At 34.5% G+C, this 11,107-nt stretch overlaps 1 pseudogene; it reads right to left on the bottom strand.

Annotated features, from left to right (window-relative positions):
- Window positions 1-490: 490 nt before the first annotated feature.
- On the bottom strand, window positions 491-3,882 carry LOC138421061 (myb/SANT-like DNA-binding domain-containing protein 4 pseudogene; annotated as a pseudogene).
- Window positions 3,883-11,107: the final 7,225 nt, after the last annotated feature.

Genomic DNA, 11,107 nt, shown 5'->3' with positions numbered 1-11,107 from the left:
CTGTCTTTTCTCCATTGTATATTTTTGCCTCCTTTGTCAAAGATAAGGTGTTCATAGGTGCACGGATTTATCTCTGTGCTTTCTATTTTGATCTGTTGCTCTATATTTCTGTCTTTGTGGCAGTACCATACTGTATTGATGACTGTAACTTTGTGGAATAGTCTAAAGTCAGGCAGGTTGATTCCTCCAGTTCCATTCTTCTTTCTCAAGATTGCTGTGGCTATTCGAGGTTTTTTTTGTATTTCCATACAATTTGTGACATTATTTGTTCTAGTTTTGTGAAAAATACCATTGGTAGCTTGATAAGGATTGAGTTGAGTCTATAGATTTCTTTGGGTAGTACACTCATTTTTCACTATATTGATTCTTCTGATCCATGAACATGGTATATTTTTCCATCTATTTGTGTCATCTTTGATTTCTTTCATCAGTGTTTTATAGTTTCCTATACATAAATTTTTGTTTCTTTAGGTAGACTTATTCCTAAGCATTTTATTCTTTTCGTTGCAATGGTGAATGGAATTGTTTCCTTAATTTCTCTGTTTTCTCATTGTTAGTGTATAGGAATTCAAGGGATTTCTGTGTATTAATTTAATATCCTGTAACTTCGCTATATTCATTGATTAGCTCTAGTAATTTTGAAGTGGTGTCTTTAGTGTTTTCTATGTAGAGGATCATGTCATCTACAAACAGAGTTTTACTTCTTTTCCAATCTGGAGTACTTTTATTTCTTTTTCTGCTCTGATTGCTGTGGCTAAAGCATTCAAAGCTGTGTTGAATAGTAGTGGGGAGAGTGGGCAACTTTGTCTTGTTCCTGACTTTAGGGGAAATGCTTTCCATTTTTCACCATCGAGGATAATGTTGGCTATGGGTTTATCATATATGGCTCTTAATATGTTGAGATATGTTCCTTCTATGCCTGTTTTCTGGAGAGTTTTTAATCATAATGGTGTTGAATTTTGTCAAAGGCTTTCTCTGCATCTATTGAGATAATCATATGGCTTTTATCTTTCAATTTGTTAATGTGGTGTATCATATTGATTCATTTGCTAATACTGAAGAATCCTTGCATCTCTGGGATAAAGCCCACTTGGTCATGATATATGATCTTTTTAATATGTTGTTGGATTCTGTTTGCTAGAATTTTGTTGAGGATTTTTGCATCTATATTCATCAGTGATATTGCCCTGTAGTTTTCCTTTTTTGTGGCATCTGTCTGCTTTTGGTATTAGGGTGATGGTGGCCTCATGGAATGAGTTTGAGTTTACCTTCCTCTATAATTTTCTGGGAGAGTTTGAGTTGGATAGGTGTTAGCTCTTCTCTAAATTTGGTTTCAAGATATTCTTACATTAACAATAATCAATTTAGAATCAAGGTAGTATCTGTCAATAGAAGAGATGTACTAAGGCTATATATAGGAAAATGGGAAAATACAAGGTGATCTCATGCAGTGATTCTCAACTTTAGTGTGCATTACAATCATCTGGACAGTGGAAAAAGTACCTTCAGGGGACTGAAGGCAAATCACCAGATTAGGTAAACCCTTGTTCTCAGAATAAATATCAAAATGACTGGCTAAAGATACAAACTTTGTTTCACAGGAAAGAACAAAGACAAAATACATCATGATATATAAAATCAGTCATTTAAGAGAAGCATGACTTCTCTAAGTCTCAGAAAAAGTCTGTAGACTTTTTCTACAGATTAGGTCAGATAGTGTGCAGTAAGTGCTTCCCTAATTCATAATATACCACTACTATCACTATTTCATCACCATCATCATTACTATTGGATACAGAGGACATTTTCCCCCACCCTCACTCCCAGTTCCAAATAGCTGTTATCTGTTTTAAAAATCAAATGACCACTTGCTGAGTTCCAGTTCATTGACTACTGGCACCATTTTTAAACTGGTAACATTCTTACTAGCTTCAACCAAGTATATTAAATTTCAGTACATGGTTGAAATGACATTTTTTGTCTAAACTACTGGCTTAGTCAATGGAGTCACAGAAGAAAGCATAAAGCTTACAAAAATGTGTGCTGTTTCTAAAGCACCAATAGCTAGATGAGTGAACTGCTTTGGAAAGTAACCCACTTTAGACAACCTCTGATGTTGCCTATATTCTTTTCTGACTCTCACATTATATACAGATGGAAACAAAGCAATAAAACATCTATAATCTTCATCACTTCCTATAGTCAATATACTATACAGTACTGTTTCATAGTTTTGGGCCATTTAAGTAATCCCTACATAAATATCTGTGGTTTTAACATTCTGAAACCAAAACAAAGCTAAAGAGGTGCTCAGCAGGCTAAGACAGGGTTCCTCAACTTCAGCAACATTGCTATTTAGGGTTTGATCATTCTTTTTGGTGGGGGGGGGGGGAGGGGAGTGGGAACTGTCCTGTGCATTGCAGGATGTAGGCATCCCTAGCTACTACATTGCCAGGAGCAATGTGCCCAACTTTCCAATTCTGACAACCAAAAAATGTTGCCAGACATTGCCAGACGTCTTTTGGGGGCCAAAGACATCCCCAGTTGACAACTACTGAGCTAGAATTTTACAGACATAATTGTAAACTCTGAGTGCATAGATTATATAAGACTGTGTGTAATTTTACTAAATTAAAAGTGTATAGTACAACAATTTCTGCTATACTATTTATGCTAGGACACATAGTTTTCATAGAAGACTTAAGCATATATTACCCACAAAGAATTATCTTTTTTGTATTGAAAAAAACTAATATTAAACAGGAGAAAAACAACAACAATGCAGCTAATCCTGCAATTATTTTTAAACCAAAACCTATGGCTTGCAAACATTTGATAAATGGAGACCTAGATAAATCACTGCAAATGTCTTTCCTTCTGAATTTGTAGTCTCTTGCTACTTGAAAGCGTTTCTATCAATCTGCAGCTTCTTCGATTCAGATTCCAAAAAATGCAGCCTATCTTTTTCCAGTTGTAAGCGTTCTCTCTCAGGTTTTAACTTCTCGGTCTCTCTATCCTGTGGCTGATGTATGGGCTTTTCCCCTTGACCAAGTTCACTTCCCAAAGGTGGCTTCTCTAAGTTCACTATCTGTAACCTCAGCTTCTCTCTTTCAATCTGCAACTGCTCCTTCTCCAGCTGAAGTCGCTCATGCTCCATGTCTAAAGGTCGCAGCCTCTTTCTCAATCTGTAGGCGTTCCTTCTCTACCTGCAGTCTTTCAGCCTCAATATCAAGCCTTCGTTTTTCCAGTTCTAGTTTCTGTTTGTCTACGTTTACAAGCAAATGGGGCTCATCATATGGGGCTCATCATATGCAGACCTAGATGGTGTTGAGTTCAGAGTAAAAAATTCATCAATGTGGGGGAAATCAGGAAGTTCATTTTCCCTCGTGTAATCTGGAATGACTGATGACATTTCTTCATCCTCTTCAATCTCAAATTCAGGACTCTGGGGATCTTTCTTCCTCTTCTTCCTTGACCTCAGGATCCACCTGCATCCCTGAAATCTGCCACATTTTGCCAATCAAAATTTGTATCACTTCGGAATCCAATCTTTTCATCTATCTCTTCAATGAGAGAGTCATCTAAATCAGATGTGGGAAGTGGAAACCCTGAACCAACTAGCTTAATGTTCGCCTTCATCTTCTTTCTCTTCATAAGGGCTCTCCAGTCAGGGTACCTTCTTTTCACTTCTGTCCCTGTTCTCTGTTCTCCTTCTCCTACAACATTCACACACTGTGCAATCTCCTCCCAAGCCATTCGCTTCATCACATTAATTGTATTAAGCTGCTTAGAAAAAATTCCTTCCTTCCTTTCTGTAATTTCTTTCAAAAGGGTCTGAGTTTCTTGTACACTGAAATTGCTTTTCCTTTTCAATTGCTTCATTTTCTGCAAAACTTGAATGCAGTTTTTACAGTAAGGGAATATGTGAAAAGAATTTGAGGAATGCTACAAAGTACAAAAATCAAGGACAATTGCTTGTTAGTACATTGTTTAAATCAGTTTTCCATTCATCTAATAGCACAAGGGATTGGATGTTTCCTGCTAGCCTGGCGGCACGTCCCCCTGGATTCAGGATTTTTAATGGGACTCCCAAATGACCTTTTTTTTTTTTTTTTTCCAGAGGAAACTTTAAGGAACACTGCCTGACACATATACTCCTGGGTAGACATCCCATAACAAAAATTATTGGTTAGAGCTTAATATTTCATTCATCAAGGAAAGAAGTTTAGATGCTTTATACTAGAATAATTCTCTTTGTGAAAATTGCTAGAAACAAGTGTTCACTGATTTGTGCTTTTAAGTGAAATGTGAATTGTATTTAAATGGAAGAATATTGTGGTATATTTCACTCCTTCAGGAACAGATCACAAGGTGAACACTATTTGTAAAGGAAACAAAAAAAATTACTCATTTGTTGCAAGTTGTTTTTAAAAGTTTTTTTTTTAATATTTGAAAAGTTTTTTTCAAATGTCAATTAATGTTTCATAACATAAAAGGCAGTTAATCTCTAAAAGGAAAAAATTAGGCTAGTTGGATTTTTAAATGAAAAGGCTAGACAAAGGCTTTTCTTGATTGAAAATGTTAAACTAACTTTGCACCATGTATTTTACTCAAAGTTAGGTAAGGGTAATTAATTTCCCATGGAAAGACTCACTAATTACTACTAGAACAGAATCAGGTTAAACAAGCCCTGAATTTGGAAGAAATGCAAAAATATTTATCAGGTGCAGTGAAATCTAACTCTATAAATACTATGATGATATGTTAAATATTTTAAGATGGTCCCAAATATTTCTCAAGTTTTTCATGAATAGTGTTTGCCCTTTAAGGTTTAGTTTCATTAGGCTTCATAGAAGTCTTCAAAATTGCAAAAATTAATAAGTCCAAGGAAACTTTACCGTGGAAACATAGGTTTTATAAAAGTAATTTAAAAAACTGCAGTTTTAATTAATGTTTACTAGGTAGATTGGTTTAGTGCCACATTGTCTAAAAATTCAATATTTTACAGTTTCAAAAATCTCAAAGCACTTTATAAATATTACTTTGAAACTCCATATTAATAGTGAAGAGTAATTACATTTTAGGATTACTTTTTTCTCTGAAAAATGTACATCAATTAAAATCTGTATATTGGCCAAATAGCTAGTTTTTGACAAAACTTATTTGCAACTTATACTGTAACTGAATAAGAGCCTGTAACACAATATTAAGTAATTCTTAATTACTTAAGTTTAAATATGTTTTGCAATTTATTTACTGAGTATAGAGATTAAATTTTGTCTTTGAGGGACTTTTGTTTTGCAGTAAGATAAATTCAGGCAGTTCAGAATTTAGGGAAAGAACTTCAAATGCCAATGCATCAGTCTGAGATTATGAACCATTCTATTTAATGAGGAAAACTTCCAAGTATTAAAATGCTGACCAAGAGACCTCTGGTTTCGGGGTAGCATCCCCAATAACCTGGTAACAGGCAAATTCCCCCCCCCCCCCAATATCCTTACATTTTAAATTAACTATGGGAATTAAACAGAAGGAGGTGAGTCATCATTTGCTGGCCAAGTAAACTACAGAAGCTGGAAGCACATGGAGAATTGCAGGTAATACGGGAAGAAGTCTGGAGCAGTAAAGTGGGACCAAGGATTTGGTAACAGAGCCTAAGAAATGAAGAGAAAGCAACTAGCATTATGCAAGCATGTGGGATAGAACAGTTGATTTTTTAAGGGCTAGGTTCCATAGAACAACTGTTTCAACCTGAGTAGTACTCTAGAAGAGGGTTTGGAAGTCAAGGTTGTTTAGTAAATCACAACTGATCACGTAAGAAAACCAGAAATGTGATGGCAAATGGGCCTGTCCAGAAAGAGGAAAAATTGAACTGGAATTAAGACAGCATCTGTCCAATGTAAACATCGTAAAATAATGTTATGGTATGATCATCTCTTAGACTCTGGACCTCTTCACTAGTTCACCTGTACAATTAGGTAGGAAGGAGGCTTACACCCTGGCATCTAGCTGATTCTTGTGTTGCTGATGTCCGTTGAAATAGGGTTGGATAGTGCCTGACCTTGGACATTCAGCTAGCTTCTACTGCTTTCATTTGTGGCTCATGGACATTTGGTCTGTTCTTTCTTACATGCAGAGCCTCAAGGTCTCTCCCCATCTATGATTCATTTCAAATCTAGCTGCATTTTATTCACTCAGCCCAACATGTCCACCTTGAAGTCTATGCTGCTCTGTCCACAGTTACAGAGCCAGTTCTAACAGTAACCCCACCTCCACCACCACTCTCTCAGGAATTCTGAGATTCATCAGAGCCTCTCAGGGCATCTGGGGAAGGGGGTGGTAAGAAAATGAGAGCCTTAGCATTCACCTTTTTCTACCTTTTTTATTTCTATTAACAATAAATACAAACAATATATATTCTTTTCTGAGATACATTTTAATACATTAATAATTATTTTATATAATTGAAATGTTTACTACATATTAATATGATTAACATGGACCTGAAAAAAAATGATTTTATTTCTCATAGCATATAGTAAATGCCCATATTCTACTAACAGAAAATGAAATAAATCACTTATGTATGCAAAGTTAAGTAGCTTTGTGCACAGTCTCCCCTGTGGGAAAAAGGTCACTAAAGCTACTATGTTCTTGTAGGGGAAATGGGGGTTGTATGTCTACTAATGATACTTTCAGTCGTTGTCTTATCTATTACTGTATTTGAAAAGAAGCACAGAATTAAATCTTATAATTAAAATTCAAGGAGAACAAATAATCCTTAAGCACTAAAAAAATTCAATGAATTATTTTGAAAGTATAATTTCACTTTCAAGTACCAAATATACATATACAACACAACTATACAACCAACTATACATGTTCTCCAAATGTGGGCAATGTACTATGTAATGCAATTTCATTCTCAAATAAAAAGTACTTCATTATTAATTTTTTCATATAGTAACAAAGATATACAACATATACTAACAAAAAGTTGTGTAAATTAGCTAGTCCAGACTTTTAATATAAGGATATCAAATATTACAAAAAGAATTAACACATACATTGATAACTAAAGTACAATGTGTAGCATTCTTAAATGTAAAATCCTAATGTAAATCAATTTTTTGTACACAAAAATTGCAAAATATGCAGTTAAGTCTAACCCATTCAAAAAAAATATAATACATTTTGCTTCATATATTGGCTTGATAGAATGTTAGCTTATTAGATGCCTTATTATATGCAAGCACTGTGCTAATTGCTAGGTCCAGAACTGATAATACCCCTACTCCTAAGAGTTTCCAATTAAATACGACAGATATGTAAAGAAGTATTTACACTACAATGATACTCAAGAGAACTGTACTCTTAAGTAATTCCAGCAACGTTGTTACCCTTAGAACCAACAGCATAATTTGTTGATCTAGTTAGTGACTGCTTTGGTTTCTATTTTTTGTAAATGCTTTAGTCTCTTTTAGAAGTATTATTAAAATTCTGAAAACCATATCTAATGTCAAATGATCAAAAGACATTAAAATCTGGCTTCCAAATTCCTCTCCCAGAAAATATGTGTGTTATTATGTCAATAGCTGATAGGAGAGATAGCAAGGCTCTAGCTCACACTGGATTTATAAGAGCTGATTAAGGGAATGAAATGCTTCCTTTATTAGATTATGCAATGCTCATCATGCTCAACACACCAAAAAAGCAACAGAGCTAGGATGGATTTTTCTGAGGCAAATGTACATGTAGAAGGTATGTAACCTTGGCCACTGTGGCAAGTTTTAAAGTGTTAAGCATTTGAACAAGAAGGAAAGTGAAGACTTGATTTTAGAGGAATGGAAGACATGCTATTTCCAATACTTATGGAGACAGCAACCTAAGATCAAGGACTGAAAGTTATTACAGGGAGGCAGAGTTGCTTTCAACCTTAGGAAGAACTTTCTAATAGAACTGTTTAAAAATGGAGGTAGTGAGCTCTTTACCCTGAAAGAACTGAATTAGAATTTGAAAAGAAAATCATCTGTCAAAGGTATTTTAGAATTTAGAGAGGTTTTCTATACAAGGCTGGAAGCTGTATTAGATTTTACCTTCAAGTTTGAATATGAATCTATGATTTAGAAAAGTTATCTTGATCACTGTGTAATACCATGCTGTGATTAAAATCCCTATTGTAATATTGTACTGATTAAAACCCCTAAATTAAATTTGATTAAGCATCTTAGTGTAATCGAATATAATTTATAAACAGATTTTTAATTAAAGGTATCTTTCAAAGCACATTATCTTTAACTAAATTCACTACATATAGATATACAGCCACATTTGTGGTGAAATAATTCAGGACAAAATTTTAGGTAATGGTCTTTCAGTTTCTATTCACTGTAAAACGAATGTGCAGTTATGGTATACAGAAGGAGAAATCCCTATTAGCAGCTCACTATAAATGCCAGCACCCTTTACAGAGTTTTTCCAAAGTGATTTTTTAAAAAAGAACAAATTTCCTTCAACAAGAATGCTCCTAAAATGATGTAATTTTATGACTCACATCTTATCAAAATCTTGAGTATACAGAAATTAAAATCAAGTTACTCAGAATGCCTAAATGCTAAACAAATTGGAGGAAGCAATTAGTCAAAAGGCAGAAAAATATTAAGATCAAAATGTGCAAATAAAATATATAAATCTTTGGTTGTGTACTCCTGTGTAGGAATTTATTTGGCCTAGTTTTCTACCACATGCCATTTTGGATATTTAGTCTTATTCCAAATATGACTTTATAAAGTTGAGTGAATTCTGTTATGCTGAACAGAAATTGGCTTCCATTTAAACTTTTGCCTTCGTTTTTAGGTTGCCCTCAAGAGTTGCCCATTGGAAGGCATGTTTTGTTCTTACACATTCAATTCTAAATATACGGGGTTTCCAAACATTGGATCCAATTAAACTGAGAATGGTGATCCAAAATATATTCAACAATATATTTAGCCATTACATTTATTGCTTCCAAATCTCAAAAGGTAAACAGATGTCTCCCTCTATATTTGACTCTGATTTTCAAGACAGATGCCTTCATTTAGGTACCCTGAACACATACTCAATTGCTCTTCTTGGTATCTGGGGAAAATGGAATCATGTTGCAGGATGTGGTTGCTCTCAAATAATATTCTGGCTTTCAAGAGTAACATATAAATGGATACTGTTGTGATAAAGACTTTTTCCCCTCCCCAACCAAAACTGAGTATTATATGAATGCAGTTAATTTGATTATGCAAATATTCTTCATACTGCTTTTGTTTCACAGGCAATATATGAACAGGTGCTCTACATTATAAATCAAGTTTGAAGATAGTTCTAAAAATGTTCATTAACTTTGATATCATATAAATGTTGAATTTAATCTTTTTTATGTTTAATAGTGACACATAACTACTTTCAATTTTAGCGGACACTAGGATACTACATACTGCAATTTTTTTTTGCATGCATAATCCATTTACCAGGACAAATGACAAACAATTTGGAAATGTTACTTAGAATTTTGATACAAGAATGAAAGCAATCTGGATAATGAGCTTAATTATTTTCTCTTACAATGCAGCACTGACTGAAGGATGATAATGAAAGGGAAGGAAACTTTAAAGAAAAAAAAAGACTAAGGGAAAAAGTCATAAATGGATATTGTTTTCTAATCTTACAGACAGGAAAAACGGCTCCTCCTGGGTAGCAGAATAGACTTGAAAGATCACTGAGACTTGCAAGAGATCAAGAATAGAGAGCCAGGCCAGAAATAATGTATGTGGTTCTTGGTGAAGCCAAAGTGATTGCCAAGATCAGAATAATACCAGTTAAGTCACTGACCATGTGTACATGTGCCTGGGTTCCTTGAGGATTTTGAACACCCAGAACCATTTTTTAATAACCATTTAGTAGATCAAATGAAAGTGTTCCCTTTACCAGATCATGCAAAATTGGAGAGTACAAGATTAATTGCTAAGAGAGCCAAGCCCAGCACAGACTGCTATAATGCCAAGGAAAAAGAACAGTAAGTAAAGGAAGAGTTTGAGGTTTTATGACTAGACAACTTTTTTTAGTTATAACTGATGAAGAACACTCAGGTACAGATGTAAAGAGATGACAGTAAGTGAAAAACAATCAAGTTTCCTGCAGCCATTGTGGAAACTAAGGCAGAAAGCCTTGTGCATTGAAAAGTGTTTAAAATCAAATGCAGAGGGAGTTACTTATGGCTTGGTAACAAGGATACTTCTAGTAACATCAGGAACCAATGGCCGTGATTGCTCTGTGACAACCCAGAGGGGTGGGGTATGGAGGGAGGTAGGAGGAAGGCTCCAGAGGAAGGGGACATATATATGCCTATAGCTGACTCATGTTGATGTGTGGCAGAAACCATCACCACATCGTAATTATCCTCCAAGTAAAAATAAAATTTAAAAATCAATGGCCAGTGAGAAGAATGGTAGAAATCAAGATATAATAATGAAACAAGATCAGGAAGGGATTCTATTTTGCTTTAGTTTCTCCTTTCTGGAAATATTTGTTTATAAAGGTTTAACAATTTAATCACCTACTGTGTTATGGTCTTTATTAAATAACTTGTTTTCAAAGTGCCACATAACACACAGAGAAAGCCTCCACTGAATTTTCTTTCCAACGCACACAACACATATACACACACCCACACAGAGAGAGAGAAAGAGAAGGGCAGAGCCAATTAAGGTAGGAAGGGAGGAAGCCACCAATTCTACAGAATAATTTTTATGCAACTATCGTCTGATTATGGACAATCCCTGGTTTTGAAATTGCATAATTTAGTCTAGCATTCTGTTCCATTTTGAAAAATATATTTGAAACTTATGATTACATAAATTTATATGGTAAAATAAAAGGACCTTCATTTAGGTATATTTCTACTTCTAAAGAATATTTACAATAGATTAACATTTACTACAGTGTGTGGGAAACTTCGCTTGATTCCAGAGAAATACAATCTACAGATTACCTGAGATATAAATCAGGTCCTAAAACCTAAAATACCTGTATCGTTAAAACTGATTAAAGAAACATATCCTCTTACAAGGCAGAA

This window comes from Ovis canadensis, chromosome 15 (assembly GCF_042477335.2).
Source record: "Ovis canadensis isolate MfBH-ARS-UI-01 breed Bighorn chromosome 15, ARS-UI_OviCan_v2, whole genome shotgun sequence".
Taxonomy (NCBI): domain Eukaryota; kingdom Metazoa; phylum Chordata; class Mammalia; order Artiodactyla; family Bovidae; genus Ovis; species Ovis canadensis.
Note: the sequence above shows the minus strand (reverse complement) of the source record. Positions and strands in the feature narration are given on the sequence as shown.